Source organism: Gymnogyps californianus, chromosome 13 (genome assembly GCF_018139145.2).
Source record: "Gymnogyps californianus isolate 813 chromosome 13, ASM1813914v2, whole genome shotgun sequence".
Classification (NCBI taxonomy): Eukaryota; Metazoa; Chordata; class Aves; order Accipitriformes; family Cathartidae; genus Gymnogyps; species Gymnogyps californianus.
Genome location: NC_059483.1, coordinates 10199287 through 10223261, shown reverse-complemented (window position 1 = coordinate 10223261; position 23975 = coordinate 10199287). Strand labels below are relative to the sequence as shown.

The 23975-nt window shown below is 39.1% G+C and overlaps 1 protein-coding gene across 1 annotated transcript in view; it reads right to left on the bottom strand.

The window, feature by feature from the left end:
• Window positions 1–23975, bottom strand: part of FHIT (fragile histidine triad diadenosine triphosphatase) — a 628211-nt gene that overhangs the window by 123377 nt on the left and 480859 nt on the right. The gene's annotated exons all lie outside the window — the stretch shown is intronic.

Here is a 23975-nt window from a genome sequence, read left to right as displayed (position 1 = left end):
CCAGAAACCAGATACTTGGATAAAGCATGTGTGAAATGAGTGGTTCAAATGGATGCAAGTAGATGACATTAACTTAAAAATCCATAAAGTAAAAAAACAGTAGAACACAGATGAACCACGAAGGCCTTGCAGACAGATGTTGTTATTGAGGTCAAAAAACACTTTATCTTGACATGCATTAATAATCCATTGAGATTGTAGGTATCTGTTCAATAGTGTGAACTATCTGCAAGATCAGCAAAACCAGAAAAAGTTATTGATTACTCTATCATTAAAAATCAGTTGATGTAAAGTCCTCTGTGAATAGGCAGCACTTAGGACCAGAGATATACTCATTGCCAATCTTTTTAGTGACAAGATAAAACAATAAATTGGGTATTCAGACAAATCTCTTTTCTCACATTTGCCTTGGAAATATCAGTGTTCTGGAAAAAATATCAAGGAATATCCTTTGTTAGACAACCTACAGCATATAAGTAATTTTACTGGAATTTTAAATTTCAGAATTGGTAATCTGAAAATAAAAATACCTACAGAGAAAAGTTCTGACACATTATCATAACAAAGGGGCAATATTAAAAAATAATATAAAATAAAATATAAAACACTCTTTGCAAGGCAATATCCAGAGGAAGCAGAGTGAAAGACTGGATTATGTCTGTATGTTAGCAAATTAAGTTAGCTCTGTTGTCAAATAAGTTTTTTGCTATGATTTTGTTTTTAAATAATTCATGCTCTTTTTTGCTCCTTCTTTTACTAACATGCTTATGTTTAGCAAAAACCAAAAAGCATATTTTCTTATGTAAAGCTAAAAACATTCTGGTGTGGTTGGTTTTCTGACATGCATCATGACAGTTTCTCTACAAAAAGCCTTTAAGACGTTATGGGATAAATGCAACATTCAGGGACACATTCCTGTTTAGCTATCTGCAAAAATCAGATCTCAGCAAACCTACAGAGCAACAGGATATCTAACAAGCCCTTCTGGCCATAAACACAGTTTATTGTTACAGAAATATGATAATGTGAAGAGTTCTTGGACAAGGAAGCATGACCCTTGTATTTCTAGCCATCTTCTAATAAAATCTCCTTCCTAGTCTATGTGGCTCTCCTTGAAATCTTGCCCTTCTTTTGCTAGTGTAAGTCAGCCTTCTTTTGGGTCACTTTCTACTTTTCGCTCTTTCTCTTAGTATACCTTTAGAAAAGCTTTCATTTTCCCTGTCACTACTTCTTCACGGCTCTGTTGGAACCGTGGCTCCTTCCCTTTCCCTGGTAATCCTACACATGCGCACCAGCTGTTACCCTCTCTCACAGAGGACCCACAGGTATATATATTTCTGCACCAGACCATGACCACTGCCTGTCTTGTTGGGTCAGGGCATTGTCCGAGACCATGGCAAATTTAATCTCCTCCACTTACACCTATGCCCAAAACCCTGTAAAGATCTTCCCTTAGCCTGTTATTTTGGCCATTCTACCTCTCTCTTTGCATCCCTGCTTTATCTCACTGTCTCTTCTTGGTTTCACCAAACATTAAAGTTTTTCCTTTCAAGAGAGAGGTCTACCTCCATCACCGATTGCACTTCCCTATCACATTCTCTTCTGCTGTCAACTACTTCATTTTAAGACAAGACGACATTTGTTTAATTGCAAGCATGACTGTAAGACTTCTGCTACGACAGAGGCAATGCCTGGTAATAATTTTGTTTTGCTTTTTAAGTAAAGCAAATGGATGTACTTATGCTTTTTAGTAAAAAATTAATTCCTGCCAACATTTTCAAACAGGCAAAATTACATGAGCTAGGCGTATAGAAATCTCTGATAGACAGAAATATCGCCAATCTTCTTCCACTGAATTTGTATTATGGAATGTATTTATTCTGTCCATAGAAGATAACTCTACATTACTTCTTTTTACATATGACAGATGTTCATTCCTCATTCTTGTTATACAGTATAACTTTGTGGGAAATACCACGCATTTCCTTTAACAGCAAAATGTAACTCCAGATTTTGCCCTCTAAAACTACAGCGTGGCTTTTATCCTCATTTATTCGAAAAATACAGTAATCCACTGCTCTCTACCAGTTGAGGAGTGCAGTAACAGGCAACCTGTTGCAGCCAGTTCTCTGTTACACTTGCTAGGTGGTAACAGAGCCATCACCTGGGAGCAGCCGCAACGTAAGCAAAACCACTCATCTCTTTCCACTCAGCTGTTGTGTAGGGGAAAAAAAAAAAGGTAGCACTGAACTGGTACCGCCTGATGCCATACTTATCAGATATTATTTTAACATTTATCACTAAATTTGGTGGTGTAAAGCCTGATACTCTCCTGTCAACCAAGCTCTCTCACTGCTATGTTGCGCAGGAGACTGCATAGCAGCCACATCTCAGCAGATGAAACGGTAGGTAGTTGCACAGAAAAAACTGAATGCCTTAAATGGAAAGCCGTTAAGTGATTTTTCAAGAGATATAAGACAAACAGAACAAGCGATGTGTCACGATAAGAATTCTCCTTTTGATGAAAAAGCTTCCCCTTTTTATCTGAGATATAGCAAACAAGCAGCTCTGACTTCTATCACCTTGAACACTTTTGGGCCTACAGGAGAAAGGTGAGGAGCATCAGTTAAGCATTGCAGCCCATACTATGCCTCACCTAAATCATTTTTACAGAGATGAGCACATGCAAATCCAACAGAGATTTTGCCTTGCAGTGTGTGTTAGGCTGTGGACTGTAGACAGTAGCCTAATTGAATTTTGCTGTATGTGCAAGCGCTTTCAGTGTACCTCTTGCTTGGGGTGCTAAGCTTAAGCATCATTAAATTGACATACATGCAATAGACTTCAAAGAGCAAGCTCAAGCATTAGACTTAGAACAAAATTCTTAGACCATCTTGTCTGGACCCATACCCCTCCAGGACTGCTCCCCGTGACACATGCTGAAAGGCTGTTTTACCTACTCCTGTCGTACCTTTTTTCACTCTTGTATAACATCAGTGACTACCACCTTGTTAACATTCAAACAAACCAATATCCAAGGCCAATATTTAGTGCATTAGCAGCATCCTGTCCCAAGACACCACCCTGTTTGGAGACATTTGTAAACCTAAGCCTTGGTATTCAGTTTTTAATTAACAAAGAAAGCTTAATATGCAATTTTTTTCATCCATCTGGCACTAAAATTGCTGAGTTGCTTCTGTTGCATTTTCAGGAAGAGTTTGGGGCTATTAGAAGAAAATTACAGTATATTTCTCTCTCTATGGTCCACTTGCCTATTTCAAAGGCAAAGGGTGTTTGGAATTGAGAAAAAAAGTGTTAGAGAAGATATTAACTATACTCATATTTTTCTGCATTCTTTCTACTAGCAGTAGAAAGGCCTTTTATTTGCCTTTTCATATGTTTCCACTGTTCCATATCAGGTCTCTGCATTTTTCCCCCCATCAAATCTTAACACACAAAGAAAGAAAAAAAAAAAAAAAGGTGTAATTAATACATTGTCCGTAGTTTGAAAAAGCCCCAACTTCATTGTTCCAATTTAAAGACCTTGTTGTGGTGAGATGACTTAAAAGTGGAGTATTTTTATATTGCAATCTAGCACTTGTTCTCCTCAGTGATTCCTTTATCCTCTTGGGGGTATCTTCAGGGACTGTATATTGAGTTTTTAAATGAAACTCTCTGAGTCTTTTCCTTCTGATACTTTCAAACTTTTCGCTGAAGGAAATGTTTGTGAGCTTTGCAGAGTCTTCTGTAGTACTCCTCTACCTGTATTCCACCTTGCCTGTTACAACGTTACCAAGTACCACATTATAAAGAAATGCAAAGAAACTAGAAACAACTTTGTTTCTAACTAAAAACCAGAGAGGGGAGAACATATAAGGAGCATGTTAGGAACTGCTCTTTTTCTGACTTAGTTTCATTAGATATCCCGGTGGAAATATAACACGGAACATATGTTCATAAATGAAGTGAACATCTGATTAATTCTGTTTCTATGTTTTTAATTGATCCATTTCTCAATACATAATGCACAAATTACCATATCTAGGTTGCACTGGAAAGCCCACGTGAAACCCTAGAATATGCAGTGGAAGAGGCTTTGGGGAATTTTTTTAGCACAAGGTAAGCTTTAACTAAGTTCATTTCCCCCCTCCTTTCTGAAAGGCATCCAGCACACCCCATCTTAACAACGGCCCCCTGAAAGGCATCACCCTGTGACACCCTCCGTACCAGAAGTACCACCACCCGCCCAAGCCGGCCAAGTAATCCATCAGGGCCAATCTCTTGCTGTGGGACTGGCAACTGCCAGATGCTGCAGCAGAAGCTGAATATCTTTTAACAGTACATCTAATTATCTATATTATCCAGGGGAGGAAAAGAGATTTCTTTATATCTCCACATGGCAATCGATAGGCGCAGAACTTGGAGATATAATCTTTGACTTAGCTGTAATTCCTAATTTGTCTAGTGCCACCACAGATGTTATTCTTCAAACAGGAGCTACCAAACACTAGATACAAACTTCGAAGTTCATTACTGCAGACACTGACAGTAACATCAGTGTTTTCCTTCCCTGGGAACAAAGGGCGTGTCTATACAGCTATCACTGCAGTCTATCAAATGCTGAGTGTTAATTGTCTTCCCTCCATAGCCATTTACTGCAGGACCAAATAGCTTCTGTAAAAGGAATCAGAGAAAGACGGAAAATACACAGTTGCAGCTCAAGGAGGTTTTTTTCCAGATATATTTTCTTTCATTAAAACTCCTGTGCAAAGGAACAAACCTGCAAAGCTATGGACTCCAAGGGTGTCAAGAAAACTCCAAGATTTCTAGGATGTCCTTGAGTATCAGGGAAATTTTCCCAAAGATCAATTTCTCTAACGAGAATTTTCTTGCCTATGTCGGCCTCCAATACACTGTACGCATTTATATAACCCAGGATTAATTCTTTCATTCATTTACAAACCAAAACAGTAAGTTTTGAAAGGATGGGAAAGCAAGAATCTTTGTCTTTTAGCCTAAAAGGCAAAAGGCTACATATCGAGGCCTACTCCAGAGTCTGCTGTAACCAGTATGAAAAAAGGACACAAACCAATGCGGCTTATTCCCCTGGAAACAGGAATTTGAATTTACATTCCTTTAATCTAAACACATCAAAAGGAAAGTCTTAAAGCAGAACGAAGTTCCACAGTTCATATGGCAATTACTATGGGGTCATGTTGTCCATTACTGTGGCTCTTCTCCTGCACTGTATGTTTTCATTGCTTACTAATTACAGGAATGCAGAATCAATTAAGAAAAAATAATGAAAGGGAATATATAATTTCCATAAATAAAAAGAGCCACTTTCTTTAGAAACATTATATAAGCAAATGAATGAAATCAGCTTTAATTTAACAGATGGCAATCCATTTGAAGACACTGCTCACCACTAAGCCGTACTTCCTAATTAGAGAATTTTGTCTCTGTGAACCTTTACTTATTACTGCGTCATGATCTTTCCTGCCTAATCTGCTATGAAGGGCTAATTATTTATAACCCACACTAGCCAATGCAGATAGACTAAAGTGAAAAGAGAATTAGATATACATTATCTGGAAATAATGCTCACTCTCTGAAAAACAACTAAAGGACTTTATTGACTTAACTTGTTTAACAAATGACACTTAAGTAATTCATTGACAAGCCAGAACAATGGCAGGACTGAAAGCCTATTAAGTCATTTTTCTAACAGATATCACACTGCATTGGCTGTAAATTTCTGGTGTAATTAATTAAGACAAATATTTCAGTGATTAATTTCTATGAAAAATTCATAAAATATAACGGCGCTTAGGGAAAGAGATTAAGGTTACTAGCATTTATTGACTGGGCTACACAAAAAAAAAAATCTATTTAGAAAAACACCCTCTCCTAGTTCAGCCTCAGAACACTGAAAGCATTTATTGCAAACACTGTGAAAACAAAGTGCTGATATTGCTCCTACTTTTGGTGCATTTTCATTTTTCATTTGAGGACTGCTTTTAGCAGGTTTTATTTAGGGATGAATATTCAGCTCAACTTAGATGCACACAGCATTTCCAAGTCCCATCATCTCAGGCCTGCCTACTTAAGGATTTGGCTTAAAATGGTGGTGCACCTTGCCCAAATATCACAGCTCCATCTCCTCTGTTCCCTGCTCAGCTTGTGCCACATCCAACCCAACTTGTAGACAAAACCATGCCAGCCTTTCCCACCTAACCTCAACTCTGTGCCCCTCTTCTTTGTGTCTTGAGCCTCCTCCCTTCCCAGCCTCACACTTCATGCAGTGTTTGCCACTCGGCATAAATTACTCTTCTGCTTGCAGCAAGTTGGGGAGTCCTCTTTTTTTTTTTTTTTTTTTTTGGCTTTACCACCTTAGAGCAAACCACTCAGCTCAGCCTGCCTGCTAGAAACAAAGATGATTTGCTTTTATCCCTTGTCCACATTAAAGTCCTAGTCACACACAGGGGGACCCGGATACCAGTGCAAAGCAGCAGCGAGAAGCCATGAGGCACACAGTGCCTACACAGATAAAATTTCCTTCCAATTCGCAGGAGATACTCACAGTTTTTAAAACCAGCAGGGAACACTAGATTACCCACACTGACCTCCGTTTTATGGCACATTAGATTTCTCCCAATTACCATTCCACTGAGATCTGCAGGTTTAGGCCAACCAGCTGACTTTGCAGGATCAGGGCTAACCTCTTCCATCCCACAGGAAGTAATAACAAGAAAAAGAAACTTAGAGGAAAATCAAAAGAAAATAATTTCCTGGCATTCTAGCCTTAGCTGTTATCAATGCATATTACATTTCACTTCATCTTCCATACAACTCTTAGCATATTCAGCACCTCTGATGGAAATCAGCATGGTAGAATGACAACAAACATACCCAGTGCTCTTCAACCCTCTTGGCTGTATCATTTCTATTTATCTGTTGTCTGCATAAGTCCCTTTATTATAAACTCTTTCTTGAGGCTAAACATTAATGAGAGATATTGCAAACTCAGAGCTCAAGATTTCTGCAAGCTCAATAGAATTTATAATCATTGCAAATGCTTTTTATATAAAAAGCTAATATTTTTAATCTTTTTTTCTTTTTTGAATTAAAAGCCTCTTTCATATTTGATATATTAAATGTATTAGCATTTGTTCTCTATGGATATCAAATCTTGATGATAATTATTTGCATGTTAATGCTTATTAGTACATCCAACTGGATGTGAACAATAAATAGAAAAAAGCGTAAAGTGCAAAACACTTCACATCATATATTTCTGGAAAAGGATGGGAAGCTGTAATTACCAGTGATTGCAGCCAAGCCTGTAATAATCGGAGTGAAATCTAAAGTGAAACTAACATGAAAACTAAAATGTAGTTTAACATAAGTTAGAGGGTTAGATTAGTTTATTAAATTTGACTAGAAAATAGAATAAATTTAGTTTCTTTACATTTCCTCAGGAACAGCATTTTGAGTAATGTAAGCAGTTATATAATGTTGTCCCCATAGTCCTCCTTAATTCTCTCAATAACATTCACCTGTTTGCGAAGCACACAGAAACACCAATACCCCTGGAGCTGGCGAGCCGCGGGGTGAACACGGCTCCAACATGAGCCAAAAGCTGTGCCAGTGAGCACAATGTGTGACTACACAAGCTGGGTGCCACTGGTCACACTTCAGCTCCTCATCTCTTTTGGTGTATTAGACCTGTTTTCCCACCACTGCTTTTATGCCAGTATCATTGCAGTGACACTGAGGGTTTGGCCTGTTTGGGAGTTTTGGGGGTTTTTTGGTCGGTTGGTTTTGTTTTTTTGTTTTAAAAGAAAAAAAGATTATTTGGGGTCAAATTAAAGACCTAGCAAGAACAGGAGAACCTTGCTCAGCTTGTTCTTTGGGGTCATTGTCCATCCCTGTCCTTTTCTCTCAGTTTTGCTCCTCAGGTATGTTATTTCCCTGCTCTCATGGATCACTGCAGGGTTCCCTTCCCCTCCTTCATGCCCAGAAGCTTCCCACCCTGCTGCCGACTGCCCTGGCAGGTCACTGGCACAAGGAGGGAAAGATGCCCAGAATGACCCCCAGCAGCAGGAGGCGTAGCATCAAGCAGGGCTCCCTTACCACTCTGTCACCTCTCATTTGCAGTGAAATTATCAGTCCTTTGGGACAAAACCTGTGTTTGCATGCACAGCCTCAGACGAGAGGCTCGCTCTGGATCCCACAGCATTTTGGGGAGCTGCTGGTGTAGGGGAACAGATCACCCCATGTCCACTCCACAGTGACAGACCGCCAACTGCCAGTGCTTGTGTTTGTTCTCCATGGGAAAGGGTAATCTCTGCTTAGGATAAAAGGGTTATATCCCCTGCTGATTGTTTAAATAAAAAATGCTACGAGACAGTGAACATACACTTGGACTGCCACCACTATGGTTCGGACTCCAGTATTTGAGGGCACTTAAAAGTCTCTTAGCCCAGTCCTAGTCAAATACAGCTCTTCAGTCTGATGTAGGACTTGACCCTAATACAATCTTGGCCTGAAGGCAGGAGTACCAGCCAAGCAAGGCACACTAACACCTACGCTATGACAAGATAACCTCTTCTTTCTTTGTGAAAACTGAGTTTAATTGCAGTTTCATTCATGATAATGACCTACATAATTTTCAATAATTGGATACAATTTATCTTTTCTTAATGAAAAAAATGGAAATTAGCAAAGAGATAGGATACTGGAAAATGCTTCATTTGAAACCTCTTCATTAATTATCAGGACGTCTAAACACCATTTTGAGAACTGCACTTATAGAACAAGAATCCAACTACTAATTTTTTTAATTCTTCTGTCGAGTTTACTTTAATACTCTACTTAAAAAACAGCAGCTACTTCTAGGAGGTACTTGTTTTATTTTGGTACCATTAGCTCCACTTCTGAAGTGAGTGATAACTCCACATATACTTTCTTGAACAGGTAGCACAACCACCAGTATAAATGTGAATGTACACTCTGAACTCATTAAATGAAGATATTTAGGACTTACTGACATTCCTGTAAATTGCTTAGAATTTCCCAGAATTTTTAGTGGGCTTTGTATCAACGACAGAATTCTTTAAATCTTTATTTTAAAATTAATTAATTATTATAATTCAGATCATGTTTCTCATAACTAGCTCTGACATCAGCATTTGATGGATGAATCAAAACAAGCCGGACTTTGAAAAGACTGGTATACCTGTTATATTCTTGCAGATGACAATGATTAATAAAACTCAGTGTAACACACTATATTTACCAAGTCTCATTTTACATTTGTCGACTTACTAAATTACTTTGACATATCTCCAGTTTATGTTCTATTACTGAAGAATAACTACACAACAGATGGCAGTGTGTTTGCATAACAATTTTTTTCAGCAGGTCAATCTACAAGGTAGTTATAGGGATTGACATATACTGGTAAGCACGGGGATTTTTCTGGCAATATCAATCAGTCAGTCAACACAGTAATTTCTATATTGCAAAGGAGAGGTTTAGTGAACATATATCATTATGGACAATTCCTTAAAAAACAAAACTGTAGTACCAAGGACTAAGATTAGAGTAGAGCCAGTATACAGAAGACGACATTTCTAGATAGAATCGTTTTTCAAAAAGGGACCTCAAACCTTTGAATCTTCCAAAAATATTAACAAAGAATGGCTATGAAATCATGTGGGAACTCATTTGGTATATAATTAAATATCTATAGCTATATCTATTGCATTCTTCAGCAATAAGCAATAAATAATTACGGACTATGTCACATCAAGTGAAAATAATATGTTGCAAATAATGAAATTATTATAAAGGAAAGCTATACTGCTCTGAGAGCCATACTATTTATTTATTAAAAAACAAAAAAGCAGATCTGAAACAAAACCCCAAAATCCTTGATTCCTGGAATACAGCCAAAAATATTTGGATGAAAAGTTACATTTTCCCCTTACACTGCAGACTGAATCAAACTTCTCAATCTAATGGGAATGACTTTGGTTGTCTTACCTCAGCCACCACTCTGCAATGCTACATAACATGACGGTACTGATTAATGAATCAGAACAGTTTGATCCTGTGTTAAGACGGAATGACTGTAGAGAGGAGGTAAAAAATGAGTCGACCTGCAGCTCAGGATGCCTGGCTTCAATTCCCAGTGCCACCCTTGTGCTGTTGCCTGGCCCTGGACAAGTGACTTCAACTATTTGCATTTCAGAAATGAGGACAGTGATTCACTCTCTGAGACCGAAGAATATAAAACATTACATCAAAGTGAGGTACAGTTGTTACTTATAGTTGATACACATTGTAAGCGGTTCTTTCTATTTTGTCTGGTTGTAAGAACTGATAAGTGACATTCCAATTGATTTTCAGGCAAAGAGACAGCTAATATTAATGACTTTCTGTCAAAGTCTTGAAATGAAGTAATAATGAAAGAGTTAACAAAACACTTATTGTATGTGCTTCCAAGGAACAATATGAAGACAAAGTTCTGATTAATTAGTGTATTTTTTAAAAAGAACATCTCTCCTTTGGCATCCTACTCCAATGTATGACTGCCATTGGGGAGGGCAGGGAACAGCTGTTTTCCATAAGAAATTCTAGCTTGTCTCTGTAGGTGAGTATTTCTATTTGTGATGTACCCTGCTTAGTGCCAGACCACTGATTTTTAGTAATGCAGGCTCTGTCTTTGAGGCACAAAAAGGGTGAAGTGGTGTAATAATTTGGAGGTTGAAAATTCACTGCTTGATGCCTCCTGTAGTAAATTTGACCCTGGAATATTAAGGGGTGTTAAATAAATTGGACAAAGAGGTGTTTGGGGAGTAAAAGTGCCAGACACACTGCCATGAATGAGCAATTAGATGTTCACGAACCAGCTTATCACAAATTACATGCCTACAATATCTATTACTGTAATGACCTTGAGAGTTGACTCATATTCTCCCTTAACCTAATGAGCATGCTGAGTATAATCAATTACGTCTGCAATTAAAATTATAATTTGTCTAACAAACTCTTCTTCGCTTTCAGACATTTTTTAACAAAGCCTGTTACATACTGGTAAAAGATAAATATTAATTTTCTGTTGTGTTCTTATTTTTTCACTTACTCTGTGGCTAATTTATTAAATCATATTACCTCTCTCCATTATTTTTTAAGTTTTCAGCAAAATTTAGTTAAGTTTTAGTCCTGAATGTCATGGCATATTTATAACATTTAACAGCAATTTATCATTTCCCAATAGGGCTTGCAACCTGTCTTTGCCTGCCTATTGCAATTTGTTTGCATGTTCCACTCAACGGTTACTGCAAATATTCTGCCTTTCATTTCTATACACACACATCCTGCTCTACTGGAGTGACCAGAAGATATTCTGCTGAACAGAGCTGACATCTGTTTGCCAGCCCGGACCTGCTGAGGTCAAGTCAACCCAACGTAAGCAAAACACAGCCCTAACCGTTAAGGAACAGGATGTCATTCATTGCAATCTGCTGCTAATTGTAGAGTCAACCAGGCAGGCAACTACAGAACAACTTTTTTTGCTTATGTATCCAGGTGTTCAACAAACACAGAAAGATTCATATGGAAATTCAACATGCTAATCATAAGAAAATGGAAAGAACTGGAAGAGGGGTTTAAAAAATGGGTCCACACATTTTATGTAATGAACAAGCAAAGGAAACCCTTCCAGTTCTCAAGAGAGGACAACCTCGGCTCTTCTAATGTACGACTGGTTCAAAGTCCCCAGAGTGCTGAATCCCTGCACGGAGTTCAGAGAGTTTTGAGTGAAGCCATGTATCTCTAAATGGTCACTCCTCTCTGCCAGGGCTGTTACTACGCATGCTGCCAGTGAACAGCACCCACTGGCATGCAGTCATCACAGTGAGGGGAGTGAGCGCTTGGCTGGCTCTGCACCACAAAAGCAGCAGCTTGGCTTCAGGCAAGTGAAGGCCAGGATTTGTAACTGCAAGCATAAGACTTCAGGGCATTGCAGAAAGATGCTCCATCAAATAAAGCCAGCCTAGAATAGTGCTCTGCCCAAGACAATACGCTCTACTAAATCCTACTGCTAGCCTAGCTGCAGCGAGCTAGCTCAGCAATAGCATGTTTCCCAGCACAACAGCGACTAAACACATGCCCAGGTCTGTACAGATGTGCAGACTCCTGCGCAGGTAGGCTCAGCACTTCCTACAACAGAACAAGCAATCTGTCTTCCTGCTCCAATCTGCTGCCAGGCAAGCCCAGCAAATGCAAGAAAAACACAGCCCTAACCACTAATAAACGAGATGCCATTGCTTGTCCTGCAATCTGCTGTTAATTATAGAGCCAACCAGGTAGGCAACACCTGAGCACAGATGCTGTCAGGGCATTGCTGTGGCATGGCGCTGTGCTGAGGAATTACACCCAAGGAGTTTTCTCGCCTGGGACAGCAGTGTCTTGGCATGCAGCATTTTTCATGCAGAAGGGAATTAGCTGAAAGACTCATTTCCTGCTCGCATGATCTGCTCTTAAAACTCCCAATTAAGTGAAAGTGTGTCAAACTGAAGAGCTTTATTTGCTTACTTTCCTTCTGCATTGCACCTTTTTCCCAGGACCTTCACATGCTTAATGCTCTCTATGAAATATTGATGTCTACCTCAGAAATGAGGAATGATGAAGCTGTTATTTATATGAAATGAATTAAGTTTCCCACAGAAATGAGTTTTGTATCCTCTGGATTTTGGATCTTTGTAATGTACTACACCTGGATGGGGCCTGGAGGATGACTTACTGCTGTGGAATACAGCTAAAAGCACAGGAAATGGGGGAAAAAGGCCCCTTCAGGTACAGAAATACCCATGAGTTACTTCTCTCAATATGCTACAGATAATGAATAAACCATCCTATATTTTGTATTTATTTTTGTCAACAAAATCTAATCAAAGTTCATTTTTTTTAGAAACTCAATAGTTACACTAAATTAGATTACATAGAAAATTAAATCATAAATCCATGTAACTAGGCCCTGCCTCTGTCGCTCCCAAACACAACTTTGCTCTCCTGAGCATCTCATTTAATTCTAAGAGGCTGAGCTTCCAAACTAGTTATGGATTTGATCATTTAATAACATGAAACAAGTAATTGTGTGGGGGAAAATTTATTATTTAATTAGGCCTTACTGGTAATCAATAGCAATCTATTAATTCATTAATTTGCATATCCCTTGTTTTTATGTGTGTCCACAAATCCTGTTAGATTTTTTTAAATTTATGAACCTTCTACCTTCACCATGCAAAAGGAGGTGCTCAAACTGCATATATTAAGTAGAACAAATAACTGAGCAGCAGGAATGCATGTATGCCCTATAGAACTGACTGCAGGACAAGATTGAATACTGAAAACAAGGAAAAGAAATAAAACAGCAGGGCCTGTTCTCCCCAGGATGCATGCATAATTCTCATTAGTGTTAATGAAAGATACTAAATGTATATGCACTGAGGGGAGTTTATTAGAACCTAATAAATTCTGATATTTTTTCCTTACTTTTTTTTTTACCTGATAGTCACTATAACAGTGAACTTCTTCAGGTGAAGTGGAAGATATCCTGCATGAACTGCATCCATACATGCTGATTTCTTTTAGGTGATCCAAAACTGAGAAGAGGACAAACCTATCAACCTGATTTTACCAGGTAAGTGCCTACATTTAAGTAAGAATCAGACTTTGTTTCATGATTATTCCTTCCTCTTTTTAAAGACACATCTCAACATTTGGTACATGTATGTGTGTGCAATCCATCTGGAGACACCGGCATTCAGATTTCTGCAAAAGGGAAGGTTTAGAGTGTTTCTCTAGCTCTTCAGGGAGTGCTGCACCTCATTTGCCTAAGACAGTGCCACAGTGCAAGCAGCAAAGCATTGCTTAATAGCTGTCACCAAAACAGTAAAACAGAAAACAGCAGTGTGGAGTCATAGACCTCTGAAATACACAACTAACTGAGATACTGCCTTGTGGAGTCACCACATGAGCAGCACTGCATGAGCTGCGGGTTTTTACTCCCATCACTACAAGCAAGTGAAACGAAAACGTAAAATGGTGAGCATCACACAAGAGGTGCACTGGCATCCATTCTCTTTCAACCTCAGAAACTGCTATTCCAGCAGTAATTCCATCACCAGCCAGCATGGGCTTTTCCTACCGCTAACCAAATGACAAGGGGCCATTTGATAAAGCTCTCAGAGACTGGATTTTAAAGGCATATTTCAAATTCTTTCAAACTACAGCTTAGCTTTATGGAATGAGCAGTAACCCTGTGTATGAGTGGTCTTGCCAGAGGGCACCCAAGCAGCTTTCAGGAGGGATGGGGGAAATGAGGCTTGAGAGAGGGGTTTTGCTTTGTTTTGCAGGAAGCTCTTGGCTTGTTGTCCTGGTTTTGGCTGGGATAGAGTCAATTTTCTTCCTAGTAGCTGGTATAGTGCTGTGTTTTGGATTTAGTGGGAAAATAATGTTGATAACACACTGATGTTTTAGTTGTTGCTAAGTAGTGTTTATACTAAGTCAAGGATTTTTCAGCTTCTCATGCCCAGCCAGCAAGAAGGCTGGAGGGGCACAAGCAGTTGGGAGGGGACACCGCCAGGACAGCTGACCCAAACTGGCCAAAGGAATATTCCATACCATATGATGTCATGCCCAGTATATAAACTGGGGGGAGTTGGCCAGGAGGGGTGGATCGCTGCTCAGGAATTAACTGGGCATTGGTCGGTGAGTTGTGAGCAATTGCATTGTGCATCACTTGTTTTGTATATTCTAATTCTTTTAGTAGTATTATTGTAATTTTATTATTATTATCATTATTTTCCTTCTTTCTGTCCTATTAAACTGTCTTTATCTCAACCCACGAGGGCTTTTTTTTTATTCTCTCCCCCATCCCACTGGGTGGGGGGAGTGAGCGAGCGGCTGCACGGTGTTTAGTTGCCGGCTGGGGTTAAACCACGACACGTGTCCAGCCTGGCTTGTGATGAGCTTGATACAAAAAAAACCCACTGTAGTATCCAGAATGGTTGACTTTTTTTTTTTTAAAGCAGTAAAAATATTACGTACTCTTCACCCTGTCATCCTGTCTGGAGCTTGCTGAGCAAGTTTTATTCTATTATTTTAACCTCAGTTTTCCATTTCTAAATCATTTCAAGCAGAGGCTTTTCCTTCTCTGAAAGAAAGTCCTACATGGGCTACCATGGTGCTGCCAGAACACACTAAAATGCATGTACTAGATCACATATACTTGCATTTCAGATGTGCTTAGAATTTCAATAGGTTACAGGACAGTGTAATCACCTACTCTTTCATGTGATAAAGGAACATAGGGCTAGGAAAGGCCTCCATTCCCTTGCTATCACATGCAAAAACATTACATACACTCTTTCCCTATTGACATTTTTAAGCAACAAACTCATTCAAGCTGTGCAGGCTCTCTGGGGAGCTGCAGGGACAGCTTTAAGTAGACAGCTCTTTCATTTTCAGAAGGGGAGGTGACTTTAAGGGAAAAAAAAGATGGAGCCAACTTAACATTTTCTTGTTTCTTAACATTGCCTTGATAAGGCAGCCAGAACTCTAATAAATGGGTTCCCTTTGTCTGGCTGAAACTGGGTCATTAACACGAGCAAAGCACTGTGATTCTGCCCTTCCCTGCGAGACTCCGGATGTCACAGCATCCAGCCAGACAGCTGAGGTACCAAAGTTTAACACAGATCAGTCAACCGAAAATGCCTTTGGACAAGAACACCCAATAAAATCAACCACAAAACAGTTTAAGTGTGGGTAAATGCCTGCTTATAGAAGGCACACGTTGGCATGAAGAAGTCTGTTTTGCACATGACCCTTTGACATCACTTCTAATCTGTGGTCAGCATAGGGATAATTTTATGGTGGATCTCTGGAGGAAGCAAAAGCAGTGCCTGGTAGGTAAGAACGCAAAGACAAATGTGCAAAATCACATGAGGTCAGAGCACTGGCACACAATATTCTGTTACAAAGCATTTCATTTATTTTTAGAAAGAGTTAGTCAGAAATGTATTAAACTGAAATCTAGCTTGGCAACACTTGCTTAATAAACAATTTTCACCTACTACAAAACACAGAACAGCATCAAGTTACACATCTGAATTAAATGGGAATGCTTTTGCACATTTCTTGGTGAGTTACATTCTAGTTGAAAGCAATGTTTTGTAACCAAAAAAAAAAAAAAAGAAAGCAAGCATTCCCTGTTAAATGAAGAGGTTTATAAGATACAAGCTTGACAAAGAGAAAAAGTATTATGGATGAGATGGAGCTTGGAAAGAAATTCGTACACTAACCACACAAAAATTAATCAGACAGCCTTGACTGTGCTATTAATGATTTTAGACCTCATGCATTGTCTGGGATTTCTAGAGGTTTTGCATTTACAGTACAATAGGGTATTTGCGGGACCTGTACTCAAGAGTGGCATTTGATTGATTGGACATACTCTGAGACAGAGAATGATTTAAATGCAAAACATATTGCTGTAACATGGGAACAAAGAAGTGAAAGATACTTTCTAATTAAAACATAGGATTTTTGATCCCAATCTCAGTCATTGTGGGGAAAATGAAGAGCAGCATGTAGAGCAATTCATGGATTTCTCCATATCCCTCCCCATATTGTTTTTTTTTGTCACAAAATGCCAATTCAGTAAAAAAGAAAGCATTTCCAAAAGACGTTTTGTTTTCATAAAGAAAAAGTTTTTGTTGTCAAAATACCCTGTTATAACATTTTCAGAGGAAAACTTTTCCACCTTTCTGCTAGAAATACTTTCTTATTTTGAAATGTAACTGTTTATAAAAAAAAAAGAAAAAAATTGAAGAGCTTTCAACCTCCCAAATAAACCCTTCTGAATGACTGATTTGTTCAAGATTCTTCTGTCATGAGAATTGTAAATATCTGAACACATACCAGAAAAAAAACCAACCCTATATTTAAAATGCTTTTGTCAAAGCAGGAGCAGGCTCTCCTGGAGCTGCACAGAAGGGCAGAGCGTGGGGAGCCCTGGCAGTGTTTAACCCTTCCCTGCAGTAATCAGTCAGGTCACTGTGGGCAGCATGAAGCAGTGTCCCAGCACGAGCAGGGTTCCGTGGGGTGACTGCTCGCTTTCCACTTGGACTAGCTGCTGGCACAGCCACCTGCAGCCCTGGCCTCTCCCAGGCTTGCAGGGCTCTGCTGACACATGATGTGGCTGCTGGGGAACGGGACAGGCACATCTGTGCTCCAACGGACATTCCTGAAAGTGCACACACCCCTCATGTTATGCACATGCAAGTACCTTTGCAGGTCTGCATGCATTATCTGCGGTTTAACTCTCACCCATTGACCTCTGGGAGAACAAAAAAGCCAGCGGCCAGCGCTCTGCAGGTCTGCTGCTGAAGGGGATCATGCCCAGCAAGGGAAGAGCTAGATGCTGGATGTGGCCAAGAGAGCTGCATGACTTTTAATATCTGTACACTAAGGCGATTTAAACAAGCATTTGAGCCCACTTACTTGCTTATTATAGTTTAATTTAGACAGTGTCAATAACTCTGACTAGCTCTGGGGGTATTTTTGGAATTAAACTACCTAAAGAGAATATTCATCTAAGAAATCCATATGGCAGGAAAGAAGGGTAGAATTGCTAGCATGGAATAGTAAAATCTTCCTTCTCATTACCATTCTTCAACTTACATCTTTTGAAATTTCTTTTACTTTCCTCATTTATAGTTGCACATTTTTAATCCTGTTTTGTTTTGATTTTTTTTTCTTTACGTTCTAGTCCATACAGACTATTCTGTGTTTGTCCAGGGACAGAGAATGATACTACTTTACAAGTCAGTGGTACAGCATGTCATGACATTCACTACTGGAAATTCAAAATCATGCAGATCCAGAACCATCATAATTCACTGCTAAAGAGAATCTTTCAAAAATTTCTGTCCCCATCCCTTCAGGGAACTTCACAACCTGATATTTCTAGATCAGACTTCATTATCCAGGTCATCATTTCAATTTATCAGTGCCTTGGAGCCTTTGGTATTCTCAGCTAGGATGGTGTCATGTCCATCAATCACTAGGCTGTTTCCACATGCCCAACTTTCTTTCATCTCCTTCAGTCCTCAAAAAACCTCTATAACTTTACATGGGTGTATGCTGGACACAGACACCTCTTACTGTTGTCAACTGCTACCATGTTTTAAGTACAGGAACTGATCTGTACAAATTATGAAGGCCTTAAGAACTGTTTTCATTCTAGGTCCTGCATATTATTATTTGTATTAAGGGAGGGTTTACAGATCCACCAGTGCCTCTTTGGACTACGAGCGTGGCAAACAAAAAACCAATATGATGCTTTTCCTGGAAAGCTTATAGTTCAATCAAAAACTAAATGTTACATCTAATGAACATAAGTAAGGACCTGACAAAGCAAAGAGGAAATTAGGACTCTAGGGCTATACACATTAATTGCGTCATAGAAAACATAAGTCTGGCCAAGGGACTGAAAGGAGAATTAGAGCAACGCAAGGCAGATTTTGAAAAGGGCCTTGAAGGAAAGGGCAAAAATTATATTTAGAGTGAGTTACAAAACAAAGAGCTAGCAAAAGGCTTTAAGGGGGGGGAGGGGCGCAAACTACCTGGGTGCTCTTGCTGCTTCCCCATCTCTGTATGGGGCAGTACAATCCTAGCTTTGAAAATATACACCACTAGCTTCCCACCGAAATCCACCCCAATCTAAGTATAGTACCAAAATAGAAAGAAAATTATGAGCTCAAAACAGACATAGCAGCCCTCAGACTACTGAATTTGCTGTACCAATTACCTATCTGCAATATTACATATTCTCCAACCAAATACTATTAGTGTGGTTCTCAAAGCAATTCAAAGAGACTGCTGTACTTCATCAAATCATTTTTGGACATCCCACAAGCTTTCAAGAGAATCATGGTTCTTAAGAGTAAAGCAAACAAGACCATTTGTTCACATGTTTCAGTACAATCTGGTTTTCAAAAACTTGCGTTTTTCTTCCATGTTTTTTCTACTTGAATTTTTATATTTGTTTAGAGGTAGAGAAAAATCTTTGCATTTCTCAAACGCCAGCTTTTTTTGTTCTTTTAAAAGAGCAAAAGGCAGTTTCCAGTACTTCATTAAACAAGGACTCACATCTGCCAGTCTGCAGGGAAAGCAGGCTGAGGCATCAAAAGTATTGCAGTTAGTGAATTTAATCCTTCTGATGCAATCAGCCTGCAATGCGATCTGATTAAATTTAAAGACTCAAACCTGAAGTCCAGTACTTCAGGTCCAGAGATAAGTAGACAAATAGTATGAAGGAGTAGTCTGCTGTGGGCTTAAATAAACCCTAGACTCCACAGTTCAGGTTAAGATTTCTAAAGAATGCAAGCCAGGTAGATTGATTTAACACAGCATTAAAAAACCATCTGGGAAAGAAAAACATGTACATCAAAAAATAATCGTGAGACAATCTCCTCAGTGTAAAATAATTAGTGGAATGTGTGACATATAAAACAAATTTCTGCACATATACCCACACTGCCACCATCAGCCTTGCTTTCTCATTTATTTAGGTGAACCTGTAATTGGCAAACAGGCACTTACTCATGGATAACAGTTGAGGTGCTGAGCTGCTGGAGACTTCGACACTGCTGCAAAATAGAGTATGTGTTCATATGTGTTTGTGCAATGGACACTTGCTGTGCGATATTATCTTGTCTCTACAGATAAATTAGTTGCATCATGCTCCTGCCAGCTTGATTTGTTTAGCCTTTGCAGAGTACAGAGTACATGGAGTTTCTTGTGATTGAATCTCACATAAAAGGTAAACCTGAGAGTTTATTCTACACTATGCTATACATCCACCAAGGCAGCCAGAGCATTTGCTGACTTGATGTTGAAATAAGGCTATAAAATATACTGGGGAAATCTTGAAACGTCACTCACTTGACATAGCAATAAGAACCCTGCATTAAGATGCAGAGCTGATTTTCCTGATCCATGAAATTGCCTGGATATTTAAGGCATTCTCAAACAGAACTAGCACGAAAATCACCCTCCATTCCTGGCACAAGGACACTGTGAGTTTTGTGTTCTCCAAGAAAAGCAGAGCTCAAAATTGAAGAGATAAATATTCTTTAAGAGAGGACCTAAACACAATTTCCTTCCTTTCTCAAGAAGAAATAAGTATTCAAAATGTCTTTAATGCTGGAAGATGGTTACGCTTGCTGACACACTGCTCAGAGATGCTCAGTTTCTCTGTTGTGAGTTGGTGCAAGAATCTCTTACAATAAAATGCAAAGTGTGCAAGTCTGTGACCACCTTTGGAGAGGGATATTTGTCCCTCTCATAAATAGGTGACAGGCCTGGAATAGGCACAATCTGTGGACAGCTATGAAAAAGATTATGAAGCAATATATTGTATTGTTTTATGGTCTGAGACCTGGGACATGGTTCAGAATTCCTTAGCAAATGTATATTTCCAGCTGCTAAAGGGTAAGAAGAGACCCACCTACACTTCCAACGTGTTGGTGAGCTGAGGGTTAGGTATAAGTATAATTTCTTCCAATGACCACACAGACTGCAACGATGGGGAAATTTGAAAGTACCATAAGCTTCCCCAGAACGCTGTGCAGGCTCTGCTAGCTTAGATTCAAAGGAGAACAGAATTCACAAGGAACAGAGTACAGCAATAATGGAGCTACACGTTAGATTATAAACAGCTTCCCATTAGGTAACTAGGAAGATTTTAGTCCAAGAGGCACCACTAAAGTAGCCTGACATTGCGGTACATGGTACATCTGACTGAAACCTGCACACACCAGCAGGTTTCACACCAGCACAATGAACATGTAACATTGGCAGATAATCTTATCAATGATTTCTATCCGAAATCACACTGAAAGGGTAATCTCCTTTAAACCTGGTGCATGCATTGCACATGTAATTTTCAGCAAATATATAATATATAATTTTCAGCAAAGAAAGACCTGAGACTCATACTCAAACTGAGGTCCAAGATTTTTCTTGGACATGGATTACCATTCCTTCTTGTTGACAAAGAAAGAAAATTTCCTAATCTTTTTCAAATAAAATTCCTCAGTCAGTTTTTGTCTTCAGCTAGGCTGATAGCTCTTCCCATTTTGTAGTAAAGCTTTGCACTGACCAATTTAACAGCTAGTACTTTTCCCCTGCTTCCTGTAATTCTTTTCCTACATAGCACATACAGTAGCCTATATTTATACAGGTATACAGAATTATACAAAATACGAATGGAAAGGACTCTTGAAGCCATCTGGTATGTGACCCCATTCAAAACAAGATCAGCTACACCTAATTAGGTCCTGACATACACTTGCCCACCCTATTGAAACAGTCTCCGCAAACTCCGTTAGATATTTATTGTGATGCTTTGCTATTCTTATTATTAGAATGTTTTTCTAATGTTTAGTCTGTTCCAGAAATTTTAATTAAGAGTTCCCTTAGAGGAAGACTGGATTATTGTGCATTCTGATACATGAAGAAAAACACACATAGAAACACATGGCACATTGAATTTAAGGTTCATAAATTATTTGTAGATCACATAGGTGGTTTTTCAAACTTTCTGATTCAAAACAGTTTAAACAGAACCAGCTATTTATGTATCCACCCTATTGTTCACTTTAAAGAAGATCTTGATCATAGTAATTTCTTCCCCAATTCAAGTTTTGAAAACTCGAAGTTCTCTGAAGAAAATAGTTGTTGGCATTTTTGGATGATAAGCATCCCAAAGTGATGATGATAAATTACAGTGTCGCCCAATGATGCAGAAAAGTAGAGAAACGCAAACTGCTAACCTCTGATTTATGAATACACACTCTTTATTACAGTGTCTAGGGGTTCACAGCTGTAAGAGCAGGTCATTTTCATCTCATCGCTTATTAAAAGTGTGAGAAGGAACCATGAAAGGTGGCTACCATTTTGTAATGTATTGGATAGATTAACACTTAATGCTCTTTGTCTCCAGTACAAATACAAAATGTTACAGAATTTCTTGCCTTTTTAAGGCCTACATAAGCATTTGTTACTGTTCACAATCACAGAAGATGGGAAGTTTTACACCTAGTTTTGCTCATTCATATTAGCAAATTTTCTGACATTTTAACATAATCATTCCTATAAACCTTTTCTTTACACAGAAAAAAACATTTGTCCAAGATATTAAAAGAAATTCTGTGATCTACTTGTTAAAACATGTTGGTGTTCATGACAAAATTTACTTCGGAAAGTATTTAAACTGAGACTTTCACTTATCAACAGGCGTTTCCAGTGAAACCCACCCAATGCACTCTACGTCATGAGCTGAGGAATCTGTTTTGTCGCCGTACTGAAGTAGATTGTATTACATTCCTTCATCACTCCTTAGCTTCCCAAAGCCTGGGGATTTTCTAATTTCTTCTTCTCTCTCCCTATTACCTCTCTGTTAAATATTCAAAGCAGGCAACAAAAAGGAGTAGGAAAAATAAGGTCAATACAGCAAATTGAAAAGAAGTAAAATGTTTCTATACGCCATCATTTGGTTGTTACAGTTATCTTAATCAACCCAAACAGCTTCTTTGAGACATTTAATTTGATTTTACAAAGTGTTAACCCTTAGCCATATTTAACTTTCCTTTGATTCCAAATGTAAAAAATAGCCTTTATCTAATGTTCAGGCATATAATCTAACTACACATGCATTTGCATTACGAGGCAGTGAAACGTGGCTGGAGAGCCATCTTGGATGTTATCTATGTTATTACTCAAGTGGAGAGTATAATCATAAATCCTTCTCCTCCCCTCCACCCCCTGCCTTTTTTTCAGAAGTACACTGCACAAGCACAAATACAGGTTGGGCAGAGAATGGATTGAGAGCAGCCCTGATGAGAAGGACTTGGGGGTGTTGGTTGACAAGAAGCTCAACATGACCTGGCAATGTGTGTTTGCAGCCCAGAAAGCCAACCGTATCCTGGGCTGCATCAAAAGAAGCGTGACCAGCAGGTCCAGGGAGGTGATTCTCCCCCTCTGCTCCACTCTTGTGAGACCCCCACCTGAAGTACTGCCTTCAGCTCTGGGGCCCCCAACATAAGAAGGACACAGACCTGTTGGAGCGAGTCCAGAGGAGTGCCACAAAGATGATCAGAGGGCTGGAGCACCTCTCCTACGAAGACAGGCTGAGAGAGTTGGGGTTGTTCAGCCTGGAGAAGAGAAGGCTCTGGGGAGACCTTATAGCAGCCTTCCAGTACCTAAAGCGGGCCTACAAGAAAGCTGGAGAGGGACTTTTTACAAGGACATGTAGTGATAGGACAAGGGGTAATGGCTTTAAACTGAAAGAGGGTAGATTTAGATTAGATGTAAGGAAGAAATTCTTCACTCTGAGGGTGGCAAGGCACTGGAACAGGTTGCTCAGAGAGGCTGTGGATGCCCCATCCCTGGAAGTGTTCAAGACCAGGTGGGATGGGTCTTTGAGCAACCTGGTCTAGTGGAAGTTGTCCCTGCCCATGGCAGGGGGGTTGCAACTAGATGATCTTGAAGGTCCCTTCCAACCCAAACCATTCTATGATTCTATGATACACTTAAAATCTGTTTTTAAGCTTCACTGGCTCCATTACATTTGAACTTCAGCAACAAGAATGTGATATGAATATGTAGAGAGAAAGTACAGACAAAAGGTATATTTTCATAATGTGGTTCAGTTTAACTGTTCCTATAATTAGCTACAACTCATTAGGCAATAAAAAGACAAACAAAGAGATTATGAATGGAAGGGCAATATTTTCTCCATAAAACAAACAAACAAAAACTTAAACAGATGCCTCTTTTCTAAGGCTTTTCTTGCATAAATACACCCAGCAGCTTAGAAAAGATATTTTCATGAT